At 37.8% G+C, this 22,320-nt stretch overlaps 1 long non-coding RNA gene across 1 annotated transcript; it reads left to right on the top strand.

The window, feature by feature from the left end:
- Nucleotides 1-1,901: 1,901 nt before the first annotated feature.
- Nucleotides 1,902-5,568, top strand: LOC122672778. The gene is made up of 3 exons (XR_006334476.1): nucleotides 1,902-1,913; nucleotides 3,807-3,811; nucleotides 5,445-5,568. It is a non-coding gene; the product is annotated as an uncharacterized LOC122672778 (long non-coding RNA).
- The last annotated feature ends 16,752 nt before the right edge of the window (nucleotides 5,569-22,320 follow it).

Genomic DNA, 22,320 nt, shown 5'->3' with positions numbered 1-22,320 from the left:
CGAAATTATCGTCTGCTCCTCCCTCCTCTTGTCCTAACACCCCAAGGAATAGACTCATTGTTGTCTCTTGGGGTCTCTCCTCTGTATCTCTTGTTTCTCATAGCTGAGGCTTTGGCCTCCATTCTTTGTTTTGTTGCACCTCTTCGGAGGCCTTGTAATTTTTTCTCTCTTTGGTAATGAATTTCTTATTCACCCAAAAAAAAAAACTTGCGTTCTCCTGGAGATGGTCAGTGCTGGTTTTTCTGAGCTAAATTGTTAAAGAAGCGTTTGATTTGCTAGATAATTTTCTTGTTAGTCTATAAATATCTAATGTGACATCATCCATTAATGATTGTCTGAACATAATTTGAGCTTCTTGTGTACATCAGTTCTTTGCTGTAGCTTTACTTGCCATTGATTCTGAATTAAAATTAAGTTTTTGTTACTATTGACCCATCCATTCACATGATGAAGTGGAACTTCTGATTTATGATATTGATATGTGGTATTATGTCTATTTTGATCTCTTATTATCCATTCTTAGGTTGGAAAATCTTTGCTTCGTTACTTTATTAGTTGCCTCTGCTCACCTTAATTCACTTGCTCTGGTCCTTGACTAAACTCAGAAGGCCTATAGAAGAGTGTATGGTAGCTACAAGGGTGCGCTAGGGATCATGGGTGTATGTATATACTATGATACTTTAAGGTAGATAATTATGTCTCATGTTGGGTGATAATACTTTCATTCTTTGTCTTTTAGTAACTTCTTTAATCACAATTAGTCCGTCATAATATAAAAGCAAGTAACTGTGTCAAAATTATAAGTTACCATTGATGTACTTGGTTAATTCATAGGGATAAATCAATGAAACCCAAATCTTTCTTGGCTATCATGCTCGTAGTCTACTCTCTCCTTTTTTTCTTTTTTATTATTTTATTATTATCATTGTATATGCCAGATCCAGATTGTCCAAATGTTGGGGAACCATCTGGATGGATTACCTACATGTACAGTTCATTTTGCTCTACATATCGTTGCTTTAGAATGTTTCTTCTTTCCTTATTTTTTTGTTTGTGTGTGTGTGTGTGTGTGTGTGGGGGGGAAGTTGTGGAACAAAACATTTTGTTGCTTCAACCATTAAAAAAAAAGTGTTCTTGCTTTTCCTCGAGGAAACAGAATTACAGAGCATGAAAAATTTGCTCCTATTTCCATGTATCATAGGACCACGGTGCTAAACTTGCCACGGTATTGGAGTGGCGACCATTTGTTGTTGTTATTTTTAGGTGAAGGCCACTGTTAATTTTTTGTTTAAATGTAAACTAGGAAAAAGTTTTCCTACCCTGTGGGTGAAGGAAAAGTACACCCATCTAGGGTCATAAATGCTTTGTTCCCCTATACTAAGAAGTCGATATTCTATAATACCCTCCATTGTTCCCAAACCATCCAAACCCCTCAGTCAAGGGATTCTAGTATACGAGTTTGAGTAGGGCATTTGACTGGAGGGGGACTTGTGATGCGTAGTAGGGTTCAGAACTCTGACTTTTGACTCCCGGTAAGTGTAGTAAACTCAGGGGAGACCACCAGTGATGCAGTTTCATGGCTGAACCAGCTTGATTAGTCTGATTTTCCAAACGGGAACCAGGTCCGAATTGAGATTTAGGTCTAGTAGGATATTTTAGGATTTTATTAATTTATATTTTTAGGATTCTTTATAATTTTTAATTATGGAGTTTATCAGAGTTAGATACATAGGAGATAGATTCTCTATTTCAAATTTCCTAGTTGTTTAGTTATCTTGTTGAGTTAGTTTCCTAGCTTTATAGTAGTTTCTATTTGTGATAATCTTTATTTTATGCTTGTAACCAAATGGATTGAAAAGCTAGTTTCCTTCCCTCTCCCCCACCCCCTCAATCAATTTAAGTTTTTCCCTTCCGTCGCTTTGCTGTTCCTTCTTTCGTCCTTTCCGCGAAGCCCAGTTTCAGATTCTTTGTAATTGCTCTCACATTGCTGAGTCTGAGAGATTATTGTGTGGAATCCATTGGTTTGTGAGAAATCCAGTTCGAACCAGTCTTCCCTACTGCTGGTTCTGTTGGCGGAAGGTTGAAGACAATCCACTTCCCTCCCCAAAACCTAGTTAACTACCAAGCTGTCCTTTAGTATTCTGATTATTTACAACTTTGCCACTTCCCTTTACAAACTCTGAAATATTTACGATATTGCCATTATCTTCCTATTATTGGCTATTGTGCATGTGGGTGAGCTCAAAGCGAATCCGAACAGGGTTATTTGAACCCGGGATCATATCAACCCGTCAACCTTGGAATCGGGCAGTTATGTTGCTCAACTTTCATCGTTGATGTGTTTCCATCTTTTCAATAATCTGATTTGAGTTGCCACCCTTCCATGTATTCTATAGATTGCTTATTACTTTAGACAGCAAAATTCTAAGTGACTTTTCTTTAGAATACCATCATCTCTCTCTGACCTGACTAGGTACATCATTTACTGTCTATTTTCCGCTTTAAGAGAGTATTTTTACGCCTCAATCCCAGTGAAAGGGGAAGTAATGGTGGGAGTTTGAGAGTTACTGGTCGGTCTTATGGCCCTACCTCAAATCTGTGATAGGTATCAGAAGAGACTTTCTTTCAGAGATGGGTGGTTTAAGATCAGGTTCACCGAGTTGTTTTCTGTATCATTCTTTTCAACTAAATTGATGATGGTGATGGATTGGTGGAGTCATGGGCAGGCCCTTCTTTTGTTGGACATCTCATTGTTGGCTATCACGCCTGATCATGTTTGATGTAATTGTAAAGCCCATGCCTGTCTTGACCACAGCATGGAAAATAAACTCAAAACAGGCAAAACTCAATAACCCAAGGTCTATTGAGCAATTGTTTAATCCAATTCCTTATCTTCTGTGTTGTTAACCCCATTAATTTTTTCCATCTGCTCATGTTCCACAAACTACTAATTTCAGTCTCTCTCCCAGCCGCACAACCCCCCCCCCCCCCCCTCCTAGATAGAGTACATATAATTTCGTCAAGGAGACTGGTGTGTCTAATGTCCACAAATTTCATCCAGATTTAATCTATCACAAGGCAAAAGTGCCTAGGGACTATTTTTATGTTCCATATTGGAAAATGAGGTTCATTACATTTTGTATTTATTATCGATTTGGAAATTCAGACCATGTGGTCACTGGTTCGAGTCTCTGGAAATAGCCTCTTCGCGAAGCGGGATGGAGCTGCGTACATTATGACCCCTCCCCAGACCCTGCAGTGACGGGAGCCTCCTACACTAGGTACGATCTTTTTTTAAAGTCAGACCAAGACAAATCGGATGGTTTGGTTCGAAAGTAATTGGTATGTTGTCTCTATATCTTTATGTGATTTACGTAGTTCTGTTTCGGTCGTAGTTTCTTAGTTTGCTTCAGTTTTTATTGTCAGATTAAGTGGGAGCTAAGGAGTTATGCTCACTTTTATATACGTAGTTATCAAACTAAGGGCAGAGTTATATATTGAATTTGATTCACAGTTTTCTTTCACAGGTGAGTCTCTCCTGTTTACTCTTTCGCTTTCTCTCCTTCCATGTTATCATTCCTTGTTCTATTATTTAATATTTTGCTCTCGTTCATCTGTTCTGGGCGATATTAAGAACCCCACATAGTTGGTTTGATCTCCTGGAATTCTCTTCCCTTGTTCTCAGAATTTGGAAGATACATTGCTACTCTAGGGAAATTCTGGTTGCAAATTTTGGGGTTAAAAAGGAGTGCATAAATTAGGAATCCAACTCAAGCGCCAGGTCTGGTTCCTTGTTCTTCTGCTAGACCAAGTTGCCTGAATAAGTATTATTTATTCCCTTGAGTTTTGGTTATGCTATTGAGCTCATTCAAGGGGATTATTAATTGTGATTCATCACCTGAAATTTCAGGTTGATGAGTGTTTTTTTGAGAGCTCTCTCTGTAGGTTCGAATCTGGTTTCGTGCTTTGTTGAGAGTTCTCTCTATGGCTGAATGGCGTATGGCTGAAGGGCTACGCCATGAAATTATATACAAGCCTCTGATTCTTAAGCTTGTTTCTGTTTTATGCCATCCCCACACTAACTTCCAAAATTTATCTTCTACCTTTTAGAATTAGTTCTTCGCTTGGCCCCTAATCTATTACCCTACTCTCATGGAACGCTTGGGTGGGCTCATTGAGACCTATAATCAGTGTTTTAAACCCATGGGTTGCATTACTCCTGTTCACGTGAGTAGGGCTCCTAGGTGGCACATCCGTGAAGCCAAACCGAAGGAAGAGTAAAAGGAAGGAAGGGTGTTTGTGGGGCGAGGCCACCAGGCCTCGAATGGGAGGGGGGTAACGCTCTGGATCCCCCCGCTTGGAGAAATGTTTGGATCAGAAAGGGGGGGGGTTGGGTTCTGTTTCCGGGCCGGGCAGGAGGTGAAGGTTCGAAGACCTCAGGTAAGGAAGAGGGGGAAAAGTGCTTTCATCTATCTCGAAAGTTTCTGCCCAAAAATAGTTTATAGAGTGACAAAATTAAGCATTTAAAACTAGGAGAGATCCAACTCCATTTAAGGCCCTACACAGGCGGGTAGGGCATTAGATGGAAGGATATATTGAATTTGAGGGCTGAAATTTGACACATTGCTTAGACTATGTCTATGAAATGCAACCCTCATCATTCTTCCATGTGTCGAAACTGGATATGCTCGCTAAGGAAAATAGGAATCTGTGAAAACTGTTTGCTAAAGTAATAGCTGAGAGAGAGAGAGACTGTTAACAATTCCTCAAGTCCCAACAGAAAATCCTTTGCGGAAATAACCTAAAAGCATGCACTTGCTCACGCTTTATGCAAGGCAAAAAGATGCGCGCACTGTCCGTGTTTGAATTCTTTCCCATGCCCTCTCACACAAAGTGAGGTTCTCACACATGTTTTTTAATCTATTTTGAAAATATGGGATACATATGGATTGATACCTTTTTCGGATCACTTATTAGTGGAATGTGCAGATTCCTTCCCATGCTAGTAACATAGGAACCCCTCTCCGTTCCTTTTTGGGTTAAATACACATACCCCCTGTAATGCACCCAATATTCTTCGTACCCCCTAGGCTTCTGATAAGTCCACGTACCACCCCTCAATATTCCACGTACCACCCTTGCTTTATCCCCCTAATGCCATTTAAGTCCACACCAGGTATTAAATGTTAAAAAATGACCAAACTACCATTTCTTCTATCTTTTCTAAAATTTGAAAAGACATAATTGCCCTGACCTATTTGTTAAAATTTGAAAAGACCAAAATGCCCTCATCTTTCCCAAATCATCGTCTTCTTTTACATACCCACCACCACCACCGATCCCAATACTCATTTCCCTCAAATCTCTTCACCCCATTTTCATTTTTTCTCTTTCTTTTCCTAGTGCAACACATCTCTCAAAATCTTTCCTTTACATCCGTTTAGTTTCTTCAAATGGCTTTCGTTTCATCTCTCTTTTAAGAAGAAAAATCAGAGAGAGATAGAGAGGGGTGAAGAGGGAGAATACATTTGCAGAGAGAGCAAGCGAGACCTCTCTTTACAGCTCTTTTTGGGTTCTGGCGTTCCTTTATTTATTTGGAAGAACAAAAAAAAAGTTTTGTTTTTTTTCCTTTTGTTTTAGCCACCAACCGATGAAGGGCGCTTGATAAATCTATCGATCTTCGTAGCCGATCGTTATCCTCCTGTGTTAATCAGGTATTGGTTTCTTTTTTTTGCTGATTTTAGTTTCGATAATAAGTTTTCTTAGATTTATGGTGGTCGTGTGGGTTGCCGTATGGCAAGTCCAGTTATTGGTAGAACTCGACGTCAAAAGAAGGCAAAGCCTGGTGTTAGAGCGGTGGACACGGCAGTAGAAAAACCTCTGGTTGAAAGAGACCGCAACTCCCTTTTTACCAGAGGAGGAGGCTCTTTTGGCTCGTGTGGTTTTTGATCAGACTGGTGTATATGCTGAGATCCCTCGACGTTCAAATAGGACAAAGACCCCCTCGGTGCGCCTCACAGATCCCCCGTAGCCTTGTTTTATTATTCCTCTCGGGTAAGCGAGTGGCTTGAAGCCCTCGCCAATATGGTTTAGGACTAAGTCCCCCTTTGTAAGCTTTAGCTTTCTTTGCCAGTATTCTGTCATAGGCTTGTTTGCCCCCTTTTATATTTTCAATAAAATTTCTCTTTTCTGAAAAAAAAAAAATAAAGTTTTCTTAGATTTAATGGGCTATAATTCTGTGGTTTTAGGAGTTCCGAGGAAATTTGCAATTTTTTATTCAAAAGTATTTTGACGGGAAATAAGGACGGCAACACTCGTTTAGGGTTTTCTCAGCGGTAATGGTCTCTTCTTTTTTTTTTTTTTTGAGAGAAAAAAATCATGTGGTTCATTCAGTGTTTGCTTCTCTTGTATTTGTTGTCATCCATTTGTGATGAAATGTTGCGTTTTGTTACGATTCTCCCATCAATGAGCGGTCTTGTTGGTCATTGACTCTTTGTAAACTTTGGTTACTTTGTGAATTTCTGAATGTACTTCACATGCTGGGATGAGAAACAGTGAGGTGGTGCTTCACGGTGGGATGGTGATGGTGTTAATGGGGGGTGGCGGCGGTGGTGGTGGTGGTGGTGGGTATGTAAAAGAAGATGATGATTTGGGGAAGATGAGGGCATTTTGATCTTTTCAAATTTTAGCAAATAGGTTAAGGCAATTAGGTTTTTCAAATTTTAGAAAAGATAGAAGAAATGGTAGTTTGGCCATCTTTTAGCATTTAATGCCTGGTGTAGACTTAAATGGCATTAGGGGGATAAAGCAGGGGTGGTACGTGGACTTATCAGAAGCTTAGGGGGGTATGAGGAATATTGGGTGCATTACAGGAGGGTACGCGTATTTAACCCTTCTTTTTTTTTTTTTTTTTGGTGGAAAAGAGAAACTGCATTAATCAAACATAATACTTTCAAGTTACAAGGTCATCCATACAGTCAGAGCTTAACTTCAAAATCCTAGCAAAATGAGATAATCTATCAACAGGTTCAATGTATGATCTATGTTGTTTTATAATGTTTACAGATCCATGGGATGCAATAAAAAAGGAGGTATCAAAAAGCCAAGTAAGAAGATGATACGGCCAGCTCTGGTCAGCTGGGTTGGAGAGCCACCCGCGAACTTCCTCAGAATCAGTCTAGATAGTTATTTGTCGACATCCCAGTGGAAGTGCCTTTTGGAGTCCTGCTTGGAAGCCTCGTAATTCTGCTTCTTGCGGTGACCCTACAACTCCGAAGTTCATAGAAGAAGCAAATAAACTATGATTATGAATAATTATGTAACCCTTCTTTTTTTTGGTAGAATGCAAGAACATGTATTATGAGAACCATCATAAATGTCAATATTATTACTCAAAAATTTTCACCCCCATCCTGGGCTGGGCTGGTCTGGTCTGGTCTACAGTGCTGATATAATGAGCCTAGGCCCATTGTTCCGAGTGTTGATTGGGAAGGGCTTGAGCATTGATTACGTGATTCGCGCTATGGATTGGAAATCAGTCCTATTCTCAAATGCTCTAAGCCCAAATACTTTATACTTCCCAAACAAATTGAATATCCAATTAAGCAAATTATGAACAAGGTTCCACCAGAAATGCCAAACAATTTTCATCACCAATAGACATGGTAGTTTTTGTTGGTCATTTTTTACAGTTGATGGACAAAGAATTCCCTCTTTCTTGGTCAATATAGAAGTTGAAAAAATGGAGAATTCCGAGGCTGAGTGAGTGTCTGAAGCTGCTGAGGATACAAGAGACTGAGGGTCTTGACTCTAGAGAGAGAGAGAGAGTGAGAGAAGGATATTTTAAAAAAAAAATCAGAAAAGTTGAAGGAGAATTGGTTGAGGACTTGAGGCATTTTGGTAGCAGAGGTAGAAAAGATTGTAAAGAAGTCTCTTTAAGCACCTTTTCATTCGTTAAAGGAGAATTGGTTAAGGACTTAAGGCATCTTGGGTGTCCATAAGTTGAAGACTCTTTTAAGCACATAGATCGTAGTCTTGCATTCAAGGCTCTTATAGCACCTTCACATTCGTTGCTTGAAATTTTTTAGGCATCGGTTTCCTTCCTATCTTCTCATTTTTTATTTTTTTCTATACTTTTGGATAAAAAAAATTTAGGACCGAGTTTCTTTCCACCCACCCACGGTGAATAGGATCTCATTCACTAAGGGGTGGAAGAGGGCATGAATGGATATCGGGAGGGTATTTTGGAACATAATATAAACCTAGGAGCGGTTTGCAAACCCTAGGACGGTAGGTAAATTGGCCTCTTTGGGTGGAGGAAAACTTTCTCCAAAAATTTATGGCCATGATTTTTCAGTTCTAAATTCTAAAAAAAATTTGTTGGAGGTTACTAGTGTTTTTTTTAGCAACTTTAGACGTACTTTTGAAAATGCTGACCTGTGAGATAGGTGCAGATTATTATTATTTTTTCTTGGGTAGAAGAAATCATCTATATATATAACATGGACCACGTAATATCTAGCATATATAGTTGGAGGTTTTATTGGTGTTTTTGCAACCTTAAACAATACTTTTGAAAAAAATGAAAATTGACTAGTTATTAACCACCCAAAAAAAAAGACAGAAAAAGAAAATATTGACTAGTGAGTGAGATGGATACAGATCATTTCCAACATGGACCATGCTTCGATATATAACACATGAAATTAGGATTGGATCTTTCTACGGCACGGGCTGCCCCAACAGGCCTGCTGTGCAAACACGGCCACAGCAATAACTGCCTTATCTTTGCCCGAGCGCCTTGCCCGAGTGGGGGTAAGACAGTCATTGAGCGCGGCCTTGTGTCTGCGTAGCACAGTGCAATTGGGGCAGTGCGCAATAGAGGATCCGGATCCATGAAATTAGGGAACTTTTTACCTTCCAACATAAAAAGGGTAATGTTAGATTTAGTTTTGAGGCTAAATGGTTAGGCCACCCTGAACTTCCTAAGGTCCATCAATCTTGGCAATGTGTTCCATTGGCTCTGCTTCCTTTTACCTGTTCTCCAAATCGAAACACTGGGTATAAGGTTATGCTCAAGGATTGAAGCATGCTAGTAAAATAGCATTTAAAACTCTGCTTTGAATGCATTTTCGTTTTTTACCATTTGAAACGCGTTTTGCCATTTATCTCCCAAATATACAGGAAAAAAGGGCAAACGAAAAGCAATCCCATTTTAAATGTTTTTTTGATCTTTTTTTTTTTTTTTTTTTAAGGAAATAAAGAACGCTAACAACATGGTATAAATATTTGATACCATAATATAGAAACAAATTTCAAGAATTAAAAACACAAAAACACATTTTCTCCGATGGTGAGTTAATTTGAGAGGTTTATCAACATGATTCACCGTTTTTAGGCCATATATATGGATGGCTTTGATGATTTAACTATTAATGGATGGATAAAGCATCTTGTGGAGAAACAATGTGTCACATTTCATGATCTATCTTAACTATATGGTTTACCATCTAATATGGATTATGTTTTCAAATTAATAGATGACTATTATAGATATTCCAACCATATACCATGATCTATCTTAACTATATGGTTTACCATCTAATATGGATTATGTTTTCAAATTAATAGATGACTATTATAGATATTCCAACCATATACATAAAGGGACTGTGTGGAGGGGTCATCTGTGAGGATCAGGATTGTCTCCAGGGAGCCCAACGTCCAGGATGCTACCATGGGGCATCCAACGATTGAGCTGTGCTGCACACATCTTGACGCATGCCTAGGGATGTGTGTGGCACAGCCCAACAATTGGCAGCACCCTGGGCATACTGGGCTCCCTGGAGATGAGCTAAATTCCATTAGTGAAGGTTCAAAGTCGAAATCAATCATATGACCTAGTATGAAATCGTTTACATAGTGATTCAAAAGTTGATGTTCCATGAGATCTAAATAATGCTCCAAGGTGATGTTGAAAATATGACCATCGATTTTGAGATCCAACTATTAAGCCATCAATGTGGCACGTTGATTTTTTAGAGAAGATAGTTAGGAACTCTAAATTGGACCATGTAGGAACAACATAAATGCTAGTATATCATCCCCTACATACAATTATACAAAAGCAAGAGATGGTTGTGTTGGAGTTGAATGGGTGGACCATGGTCAACCAGGTCTAGCATTGCATGCTTTCAATGGCCTGGGCCTAAGAAAGAGCCTGAGAGGAAAAACTGATGTTCAAACTTCAAACTTCAAACTTCAAAGGTGGGACTTTTGCCATCACAGCCTGGTTGGTGGTGTTGATCAGCAATGTCACATTTATTTATTTATTTATTTATTTATTATTATTATTAAGAAAGAATATTGTTGTCTCGTCACGTGGCCCCTGCACCAACGAAAGGGCCAATAAGAGAATATTCAGGGGCATCAACTAGCGGGGGGTTTTTTTTTCATCTTTTAGTGGGTAAGGCAATCATTTTAGGGGATTGTGTTTAAGTGCAAGGGTCACGCCACCAGGCAATGTTCTTTTTCCATCATTATTTTTAGGGTGAGGGATCTCTGGTCTGTCATCTACCACCTTTATAAAGAATTGGGTAAATTACACATCACCTCTTGATTTTCAATCGAAACTCAGATCATCCCTTGATTTTTTAAAAAACTCAAATGACCCCCTATACTGTAACAGTGTTAATCTACTGCTAATTATTGATGTGAAAGGACTATTTTACCCTGGTACTATTTATCCCAATGGAGCCATCGTCCTTTCCACTTTCACCTCCAACCATTTCTATCGAGATCTCAGATAAGCCACAGTTGTTAACAATGGTATCGACAAACTACGATGTCTAAGCGCCGCAGTTTCGATCGAAGCTAGGACAACTCAAATTGCAGCCTCAGAAAATAAGTTACTCGAAACTGGGGGAGAAGACAAACAATTTGTCAAGAGATTAAAATTTCTCAAAGAATATTAGGGTTTCAAAACAAATTTGTTGTCTAAGCTACTCTGCTTTCTTTTCTTAAGCTCAAGATATGCTGATGGCATCAAAGATCAAACTTAGGCAGATTCTAATTTTAGGGAAGAAATGTTTGGTTCTTTAGATATTGTTCTGGGAGTGTTGGGACACAAGAAGTCTCCATTCTCAGGTTCGCTCCTCTCTCTCTCTCTCTCTCTCTCTCTCTCTCTCTCTCTCTCCGATTCAAGGGAATCGATGCTTGTAGAGAAATAAATAGAGGAGAGGTGGTTCTGGTTGGGTTATATATATCGCTAGTTGTCGATATCCATCTTCAATCTATCATCTCTCTCATATGGATCAGGAGCGATGAGCAGCGCAAGCAGCAACAAGGGTAGCAAAAGTAGAGACGGAGACGCAAAGTTTTGTTGCAGTGATGACATTCTTACAAAGCATCTAATTTCACTTACCACTCAAATGCGTCTTCAGATCCAAGTGTGTATCAAGGGAATTTAATAGGGTGATTTTAAGGGAATTTAATAGATGAATTCATGAAGTTTTGCTAAGATTTCACTTTTGGTATTTGAAACTTTCTTTTTTGGAAAAATAGAGAATCCCTCTTAAATAGAAGAGATTTTCGTTTTAATTTCTTTCGTTTTCTCTATAAGCATCGATTCCCCTGAATCGGAGAGAGAGAGAGAGGAGCGAACCTGAGAATGGAGAATGCAATGGAGTCCGAGAGGAAGAGATGAGGTGGATGGGCCGAAATCTGTGTCGATGGTTAGGCTCTCAATTGCGTAGGTCTTGACTGTGACCTCGCAAAAGCAAAAAGTGGCTCTGAGGGAAGCCTACAGGAAGAAGAAGTTCCTACCGCTTGATCTTCGTCCGATGAAAACCAGAGCCATTAGAAAACGCTTGCTCTTCCAGTGGCTTCTCCACCTTCATTGCCCTTAATGTACCAATCGAGTTCCGTTGGGCGACCGCGACGGCGCCATGGATCCCAGAGATGGAGGGCAGGGCTTGGAGACGGTGAAGCTTAGAGTTGCAATTGGCACGGCTCCGGTGCCGGTGCTGGAGAAGGTGAAACGTTTCAGTTCTTCACCACACTTGATTTTTGGGGTTTTTTGACAAAGGGTAAAACAGTAAATTTACCCTTGTCAGGGCAAATTGGACATTTAAACACTGGTCAAAGGGTAGTTAAGGGATTTAAAAATATTTAACTCGCTGGCATCATCACTTAATAGCATAAAACTAACGTTAGGGATTAATTTGTCATTTTGGGGTCTAAATTAGGGGGTGATTTGAGTTTTTTCAAAAATCAAGGGGTGATCTGAGTTTCGATTGAAAATCAGGGAGTGATCTATAATTTATCCTAAAGAATTTGAATGAGACATAATCATGAGGTTTGGGACAGATATTGGAGACTTTGTATTGTGAGGTAAAAGTCTTTGAGCAAGCAGTGCAAAGAAGCGCACCAATAAGGTGTGATAAATCAGTATCATGATTGGTGTGATTTCTTGGAATGCATTATTGACGAACGCATCCAAAGAATGCATTATTGACAAACGCATCCCAAGAATGCATAACAAACCCAGCCTTAGCCTCCAAAGGTCTATCTAAGATTTAGGGGGCTGGTAAGTATTGCTTATGTTAGCTAAGAAGGCTACGATAGAAAAAGTTAGAATGCTCACTACTAACAATGTTATTGACTTTGCATTTCTTTTCTGTTTTATGTTTGATCTTCATTTTTTTCGCCAAAGATTTCATACATGGTCATGCAAGCTTGCACAGTCGTATCCCCTCTCACATGGGAGTTGGAAAAGACACAAACCCGCACACCCTATTAAAGCCTTGAAACTCCTGCCCTCTCACATGCATGGCTTACAAAGTGATATATGAAAACTGTCCCCTTTTTGTCTTTTTTTTTTAATGAAAGAAAAATAGCATTAACTAAAAGAAAGATAAGAACATTACAGCAGCTAATTTCTCCACCCTAGTCTTAGATGCCCACTTGTGGGCTATTGATATAATGTCCCTAAATGTCATAATGAGTTTAACAACATCAAAACTTTTCATCAACATAACAGTATCCAACAATAAATTGTAAACCCTCCAAGGCCATCCCTCTTCCGTTTCTTGCATAAGCCAATCAATCACTTGTTTACAGTCCATTTAAATAGTCATTAATGTCCATCCTTTTTTTTTTTTGGTAATAATTAATGTCCATCCTTGGTTCTTAGCTTGTTGAAGCCCTTGCAACAACCCCTGAATCTCCACTTCTTGTGGCAGACCATTATCCATTGAGACAACATTAAATTGAGAGTGACACATTGATACTGAGGCCCATCCAACTGTGCCAGTGGAAGGCTCATAGCTATTGTCTATAGATACCACATTTTGACACCTTGGAAGTGTGCCTCAATGATGATGGTCAAAACCCGGCTAGCTCACATGGTAACCAAATGGAAAAAATTACCAATTTACCCTTACCCTTTGTAACCAAACTGTCCCAACTAGAGCCTAAACTCCTAGGATAACTTTATCCCATCCATTGAGTCTTGGATTTAATTTAGCATCCCTTCTACAAAGGAGGGGTACCATTTGTGGGTCCTAAACCCTGATCTAGGTGGCGACTCCCCTCTCAACAATCTCCGCTCACCCCCTCATCCGGATGCTCCAGGTCGGATTTTTCCTTCCATTGTACCTACATTATAGCATATGAGAATTTTTTTTTTTTTTTTCTTTCCCTTGTGATAATCTTTGGTACTCAACACAAGATAACACATAACTTGGAATGGGGCAGTAACATCAACATAGGAGAATTATATTAAGGGACCATTTATACACAAGCAAGATAATGTGTGGATTAAGTGTGATATTGTTAAATAACACCTCCTTCCGGGTCAGCCAAACAAAATAAGATGTGATAGTAAAGATAGATAAGAGACTCCTTTTGTCAACTTCCCACGGAGATTGGAGAGAAATCAAAGATTCAATCAAGCCATATATCAAAGGAGCAGAAAGGGTCTCAATTATTAGAAAAGGCGCCAACTCATTCAATCAAGACAGCTAATATCAGTCCCTAAACCTAATGGCCCAACAGCAAAGATTCTCTTAGTGAAGCTACAAAAGAGAAACAAATGCCAAATGGGTTTCTAACTCATTACAACAAAGGCAGCAATATGACTTTGGATGAACTTTTAAGTGCCATATAAAATTCCAAACATTCCTAACTCCCCTGAAGTGCAAAGGCCTTAATGGATTTTGACATACTAATCTAAAAGCAATCTTAGTAGAGAAAGATCCAGTTGTAGTTAAGGGACAAACCCACATATCAGCCTGGTTATGAACACTAATAAGAATTTGACATATAGCACGCACCACATCTGGTGGAAATATAGCCTACAAGACATTCATATTCCATCGACATTGTGCTAACAATGTTTGGTACAGAAGAGTAAACATGTTACTTCTATTAGGGGCTGGTACCCGAAACTCATTCAACACAGAAATCCAAGGATCAGTCCATATATTAATGTTTCTGCCTGATCCCACTCTCCAGCGAACCATGTTTTTAACCAAGGGAATGACTTTGACAATGTTGTTCCAAGTAGTTGAAACTTTTTTAGAGAGAGTAGAGTTGTGGGATCATATGAATGAAATTACTGCCCTCCAAGCACTTTAACCCAAAGGCTGTCCGGTTGAGTTAAGATTTGCCAAAGAAGAAGAGCTTTATTGTGATCACATAAAAGCCTAAAACCTAAGCTTCCCATAGACTTGGGCTTACATAATGCATGCCATCCAACTGTTGTCCATTTTCGCTTACCATCCTCTTCACCTCTCCAGAAATTTGCATTGATGGAATCTAATTTTTGACACACCTTTAGTAGGCATAAAAAAAAACAGGGCATCAAATAAATGGGAATAGAACTAAGAACAGATTTGATTATAGTTAACCTACCCGCTTGAGATAAGAAGGGAACTTTCCAATTAATTTCCCAGCTTCCTCTCTACTCGTTGAACTAAAAAGGACCAATCACGGGACGTATTCCTAGAGAAAAACATAGGAGTTCCTAAATAAGTAGTATTATCTAAAATAGAGATAATACCCAAGCTACAGGCCACAATAGTCTTAATATCCTCACCTACATGCTTACTATACACCACACCACCCTCTCTTGAAATTTTTTTGTTGTCCTAATATATCATGTAAATGATTCAACAAAGCATACAAGGTAGAAATATCATTCGTATAATTAGCATGGTAGAAAATGAAGGTATCATCAGCAAATAAAAGATGAGTTACTTCAGGACGCTACCTCCCAATCTTAATATCCCTAAACATATTCAAATCCTTACAGGCAGTCAAAATACGGGACAAACCTTCCATAGCAACAAGAAAAAGGAAGGGACTCAAAGGGCATCCCTGTCTAATACCTCAGAAAAACTCAAAGAAACATAAACTACTTCCTTCTAAGTTAATTGAGTATGAAAAAGAAGACAAAATATAGCAAAACATATCACACCAAGTCTGATTAAGACCTAAATACTCAAAAATGACTCGAAGGTACCCCCTTTCTACCCTATTATAGACCTTAAACATATCTAATTTAAAGGCTACCCAGCCCCTACGACCTTTATGGCGTTTAAGAAAATGAAAAATTTCATGAGCAACTACGATATTAACTGAAATTTGCCTATCCTTAATAAAGGCTGCCTGAAAAGGATAAATAAAACGATGCAAAAAAAAGTCTAAGTCTATTTACTAAAATCTTGGCAATAATATTATATATCACTATATACAAACTTATAGGCCTAAAATCATCCACATGCATTGCCTTGTCTTTTTTAGGAACTAAAGTAATTAAAGTATGGTTAATTCCAAAGGGCAAAAACAAATTACTAAGAAAGAATGCACATAACCAAAGATGTCATCCCTAATTACCAAGTCCCAATTTTATGCTTGATCTTGATGCATGCATTTTCCTTGCTAATTTCTCCCTTTACTTTTCCGTGTTTATAACTATTAAGAAAAGGAATTGAATGAATGACACCTCTGCGGGGCTATTTAAAATATGTAACCTTCTTTTGATTGCCCTTTGTCTTTATAATAAAAATTCTTTTAAATCAAATACAAAGGGATGTTCATAATACTGACACATGAATCTGCCATTCAAGGGGCAGGATGGTCATTTTGCCCATCCCATGTGTCTGGGCATAGCCTATGCCCCCAGCACAAAGAGCATTTGGCCTAATTTGAAAATTTATTTATGTTGTATAATTGTGAAGACTTGCCATTGTCTTGCATGTATTTTGAGTACACATGTAAAGTGACATATTTTCACTTTCTCTAAAAAAATAGGATAGAGAATGCTACTTGAACATGTGTGGTGCGCTGCCCCTGCGCGGCTACTCCCAGACAGAGGGGTATCTCTCTCTCTCTCTCTCTCTCTCTCTCTCTCTCTCTCTCTCTCTCTCTCTCTCTCTCTGTGTTGTTGGTTCTTTCATTTTCTTGAGAGAATAGATACCCTGCCAGCCATGCACATGCTTGAAATCAAAAGGGTTTCAAAGGCTTAGTAGATAAAGAAGATAATGGAGATATTGTTTTTCACCCCCATCAACTTTAGCTCCCTTTGTATTGGACTGCCGTGTCTCTGGGGTATCTCATCTGACTCTGCCTTCAAAGTATCGTTTTCAAAAGACTTAAAAAAAAAAGGAGACAAAGAGGCATTAAACGAGCGGTTAGTGCAAAGAGAAGTGGCCCATAACACAGCATAAAGTGTGCACATCGCTCTCATTTGGTGGGTTGTGGATGATAAAAAGCTCTCCTCCATCTTCTATATTATTAATCCTATTTAATTAGTCTTAGTCATGACCCTAACCCGGTCATGTACCTCTGGTGTCTCTCCAGTCTTACCTTAAAGAAGAAAAAAGTAATTAAGAAAAAGATTTGCTTTCCTTGCTGCTCCATGTCTACTTACTTACCATATCATCAATCAATGTCACCCACAGCTAGCAACTAAGGAAGGAATAATACTTCTTAATTAAATTCCATTAATCCATTCTGATAAGGTACTGAGAAAATGAGCATTAATAGAGAATGGCTTTAATCTATTATCACTAATAGTCTTTTTTACTAGTGCTAATTAGGACATCCATTTCCATCCCCTCACGTTCTGTCTGCTGGGTCATATATGTCTTTAAGTGGTTTACAAGAATAAAATTAATTATTAAGTGTTATACCATGACACTTATGCCAGATCTTGTGAGATATGGTTTAGATAGATACTTAATTAGTGCCCATGAACAACCATTAATAAGAAAAGGAATAAACATCAAGTGGAATCAAACTTGACGTGAACGGTGGAGAAACTTCAAGTACAGTAATTATTTGATTCCTCACTTTCTAAATGACAATGGAGACTTTAATTGGATTGCAGTCTCTCTTTTACTTTCCTTTTATTCCTTAAATTTCACTTTCTCCATCAATATTATCATGGAGTCCTTGCAGAAACCGATTCAGAGGTCCACGATTCATTAATCACACATGAAACATATAGGGGTGACTCCATATAGTCAGGGAAAAGAAAGTGTCAAGAAAAGAGAGAATATGTATATGTGAAACTCGACATCAATGCACCAGTTAGGGGTGTCAATCAATCGGTTCGAGATGATTTTGGTTCGATTTGAGTTGGGTTCAGTGTGGGAATGGTGAAACCGAAATCAAACCAATAAGGAAAGTTCTATTTTTTGGAAGGGTTTGGTTTCGGGTTTACATAAGTTTGTTATCGGATTGTTTCGTTTTTTACCCTTTTTGGGTTCGGTTTACCATACACATTTATGTAAACCTATAGATAAAAAAAAGAGAAGCAGTTTTCTGTACGGGAGTGTGGCCTACGCCAGCACTCCCATGTGTCTCTCTCTCCTCCTTAAAACAAGGGGGTAGAGGTGTCTTTTTACATGGGGAGGAGAGAGATAGACTCATGGGAGTGTTGGCGTAGGCCACACTCTCGGACAAAAAACTGTTTCCCTAAAAAAAATATGATTTTTAATGGATTTGATTTGGTTTCGGGTTCTTTCGATTTGCTTTTGGGATTGTAATCCCCCAAACCGAAACCCGCCTAATACGACTTCAGCTCGGTTCAAGTTGGGCTATTTCGGGCCGGTTTACCCGGTTCAATCCCAACTTTGACACCCCTAGCCACCAGCTGTGGTATCTAATTAATCCACATAGAAACACAGAGTCTTATGAGTGTCTAAGGATCAATTAATATTAATGCTAATATTAAACAAATGCCCAGTGCTTGTGGTTGAGGGTTTGAAGGCCCAACAGCATAATTGAAGAGTAGTAGAACAGAAATCTCTAAGCCAACTCTGAAAACAAATCTTCATTGGTTTTTTCACACTTAAATAGATCAAATACTTGTACCATGTGAGAAACTTAATCATGAAACTAAAGTCTAAACACACCATGTGTAGGGCCCTTTTAATTTGGATCCCAAACCCAAATGAGCTTCTTTATTATAAGGTGACTCTATATATGCACATGCCTGTACTGATCATTTATTAGCATTTTTGGCAAACAAAACTGGTCTGTGCAGTCCAAAACATAGATGCAAGAGTAAGACCAACACCCATGTGTTGTCCAGTAGAGATAGCTAAAAAAAACTAGGGTTCTTGATTTGAGATCTACTTAATCTTTTAATTAGTTCTATGTGATTAGGTTTAAAAGGAACTAATATAATTTTAAAGCCCCAATGCTTTGTCATTCCAGTACTCTATCTCCATCACACTAAATATTTAATAATAATTAAGGGCATAATTAATTATTCAACCAAATCTATGAATAAACTTTTAATCAAATGTGATATCCCATGCACAGCTAGCTAGACCCTTAACTCTGAATTAAATATTAAATGACCTTGGTCAGCATGAACACATCTTGATTAGATTAAATAAACCACTTAATTAAGAAAGGAAAACAAAAAAAATAAGAGAAAAAGTAAAGGAGTGGTGGAAGGATGTAACATTACTTTATTCCAATTTGGAAGAGACTTTGGGAACTCAACTTCATTTATGCTATTGACTAGAGTGGAGTTCATGTCTTTTTTATCTAAAAGCTAAAAGCTACAAAAGGGGTTCTAGGATAAAGTTAAATAAGCCTTGAAGAAACCAACCCTTTAATTTTTTATTTTTTTTTTATTAGGAAGGAAGGTAAGAATCTAGACTACATTTGCCCTAGTTCTACTAAACCTTTTTCTTGGGCTCTTTTCTTAAATCAAAGCTAGATTTTTAAGAACTTTTTTTATACAATATTAATCTAATCTTGCAGTGCTAATCTAGTCTTTAATGGGGGAAAAAAAGAATTAAGAATTTGATAACCAATATCAATGCAACTTATAGAAAACCCAACCATTACCCAATAACCACCCAACCCTTGAAAGCATGAACCAAACTATTCCCACCATGTATCACCTGATCCAATGCTTACATGTAGCTGAGTAGCATTGGTTATTGTGATTAAAGACCCACTAATCTTGTTTGACTCTTCAATTAGCCCAATTAAGTGAATGATAGCTACGTTTTAGAATAGAGTATTGGATTATTGGCCTTGTGGGCAAAGACCAATGTATAATCTGAGGTAGGAGTTATAATTTAGATAATACAACCCCCCCCCCCTCTCTCCTTTTTTGTTTTCCATTCCAATGAGGCCAAGCCTCAGGTAAGACCATTCTTTGAAACCATCAATTGGAATTCACAATAGAATCGGTCTGGATCGTCTTTGGAATCGGTGTGTAGATCCATAAGGCGTCTAAGCAAGGATCGATCCGAATGAAGAAGGGGTATGGTTTTAAAACTTGGATCAGAATTGGCTAAATTTATCGAATCAACTTGGAACAGACTAGGGCCAATTCTGATTGAACCTGACTCAACTCGTATATTGTGTTCGGCTAAATTAGCCCGAGTCAGGACGAGTCAAACCAATTCTGATATATTAGGGAATCTATTAATTGATAAGATTTTAAGAGAATCTATTAGTTGGTAAGATTTTTTTAAGTTTATTATACAGTGTTGAATGTGTAAAAATACAATATTGATTACAAAAATTTTTCATTTTATAAAATTATGCGTAGAAAGGATCATTTTTCTATTAAGTGGAAGAAAAATGAAGATAATTCTAAAATAAATTTGATTAGCTGGTGTCAAATTTGCAAACCAATTTGCAGAAACAGCTAGATTGATCCGTGATACGTATGATAATATTATCGTTTTATTAGTCATAACTTGTTGACATACTCTCAATAATGAGAAATATTTTCATATGATATAGAGGGTGGACCTCGGCACAACGGTAAGGTTGCTCCATTGTGACTTAAGGGTTAGTTGCGAGTTTGAATTGGGAAATAGTCTCTTTATGAAAAAAGGATAAGAATGTGTACATTACGAATCTCCCTAGATCCCACAGTGGTGGGAGCCTCGTATATTAGATACGACATTTGTGGAGTTTATTAGTGGACCATAATCAAAATATAATAATTTATTGTTTAAAAGAAAAGAAAAAAATAAGTCCATCAAGAATACTGCAAGTAAATCATGATGGCATGCAGACATGCATGTAAACATGTTTTCGAGTTTATATGCAACATCAGCATGAGAAATGCTACTACTATAATGGTTTCTTTATTAAATTCTTAAGAAGCTATGAGTGCGTGTGTGGGCTTTAAAATTTTTTATTTTTTTTTCCATTTCCCACTTTTGAAGGCCCATCACCCATGTGTAGTGGTGATGATAGGTTTGTACAAGAAGCTTTTGTACTTTTTGTTCCTCCATAAGCGTTTCACAGTTGTAGGATTCCTTTATAAGCATTGAGGAGAAAAAGAAGAAAATATGAGTATGTTTCTTTAGTAGGGTGCATATCTCATCCTCCCATCGCATGAAGAGAGGCATTTATGACTTATGACTTATGACTTATGATTTATGACTTATGGCTTATGACTATGACACTTTAAGCACAAATCACTTCGTATGGGCAGCACGATTGAGGGTCAATTAACTAACACAAAAGGTAATCTTGTTGCAATCATGATTGAAAAATCGGGTTTTGATTTGAATGAACGAGTCGAGCTAAAAATAATAACAAAACAAAACAAAGCAAAAAGAAATCTGGTCAAAGTCATGAAGATTTGTCTAGGTTTAATAAATGATCAGATGAAGTCTGAGTCGGTCTGAGTTTATATTGATTTGGTTGTTTTGCACTAGTAATGTGAAAATCATGGGTCTTGTGTTTTTTAAATGTGCAATGTACCATGTATAGTCCATAAGTTCAGTATATACAACTAAAAAAACAATCTTAGAATTGTTATTTATTGTCTTCAATATTAGCCTATATTTTTCTTTCTTCTTGTGTAGTAACCATAGCCTCAATCCTGGAAAAAAATTTACTGCTAACCTTAGAAATGGAATAATTCACTTCCCCTTTGGGTTCATTAAAAACCCTCCTAGTTTTTTTATAGTTTCTAAAATACCCCTTAAGATCCCTTTTCCTTGGTTGACAGCGTTGTAGCAGAAACATTCCTGCTACAAGTGTAGCAACAAAATTTCATCCATCAATCCCTCTTTATTCAAAGGAGAATAAGGAAGATAATAACAAAAAAGAAAAAAAAAAAAACGACTCACTCTAACTAGGTTTAATTCGCCTAGAAAAAAAAAAAAAAACATGACTCACTTTGACTAGGTTTAACTCGCCCTACTCACCATATTTTGAAAAGGACAAGTCAAGCTGAAAAACGATTTTCCAGTTGTACTAAAAGCTGGTATAAAAAGATTTGTAATTTTTTTTTAAACATAATACATTTTCTTTGAAGGAGTATTTCTCACAATAATATAATAATAATTCACTTTCAAATTATTTTAAAAAACCATACTTCTCCCACTTGAAAGAAACTTGTGGGAATTAGATAAAAGCAACCAAAGGAAGGTTATACCTTCCAAGTTCACCATTTTGGTTACAACGAGATGCACCCACTACTAAATCATCTTCGCTCGAGGTTAGAACAAATACTTAACCCAATCTAACTAAATAATAATATTTTAAACTATTAATGGATTGAATTCATATTGGATCACTTGTTCACATGTCAAATTTTATGTATGATCATGCATGGTGCATGACGATGCACACAGCCATGAATGAGGATGAGTGGGTGCACCATAGACTCTCATTTCCCATTCAACAGTTGTGTGTATGGCAGTGCTTCATACACAATCGTGCATAAACCCTTTTGTCTATGACAATAATAGAATTGGATTATTAGGGATTGTTAGGGGTAAATTTAGATGTGATCCATATCATGGATCATTCCCAAAT

This window comes from Telopea speciosissima, chromosome 8, assembly GCF_018873765.1.
Source record: "Telopea speciosissima isolate NSW1024214 ecotype Mountain lineage chromosome 8, Tspe_v1, whole genome shotgun sequence".
Classification (NCBI taxonomy): Eukaryota; Viridiplantae; Streptophyta; class Magnoliopsida; order Proteales; family Proteaceae; genus Telopea; species Telopea speciosissima.
Note: the sequence above shows the minus strand (reverse complement) of the source record. Positions and strands in the feature narration are given on the sequence as shown.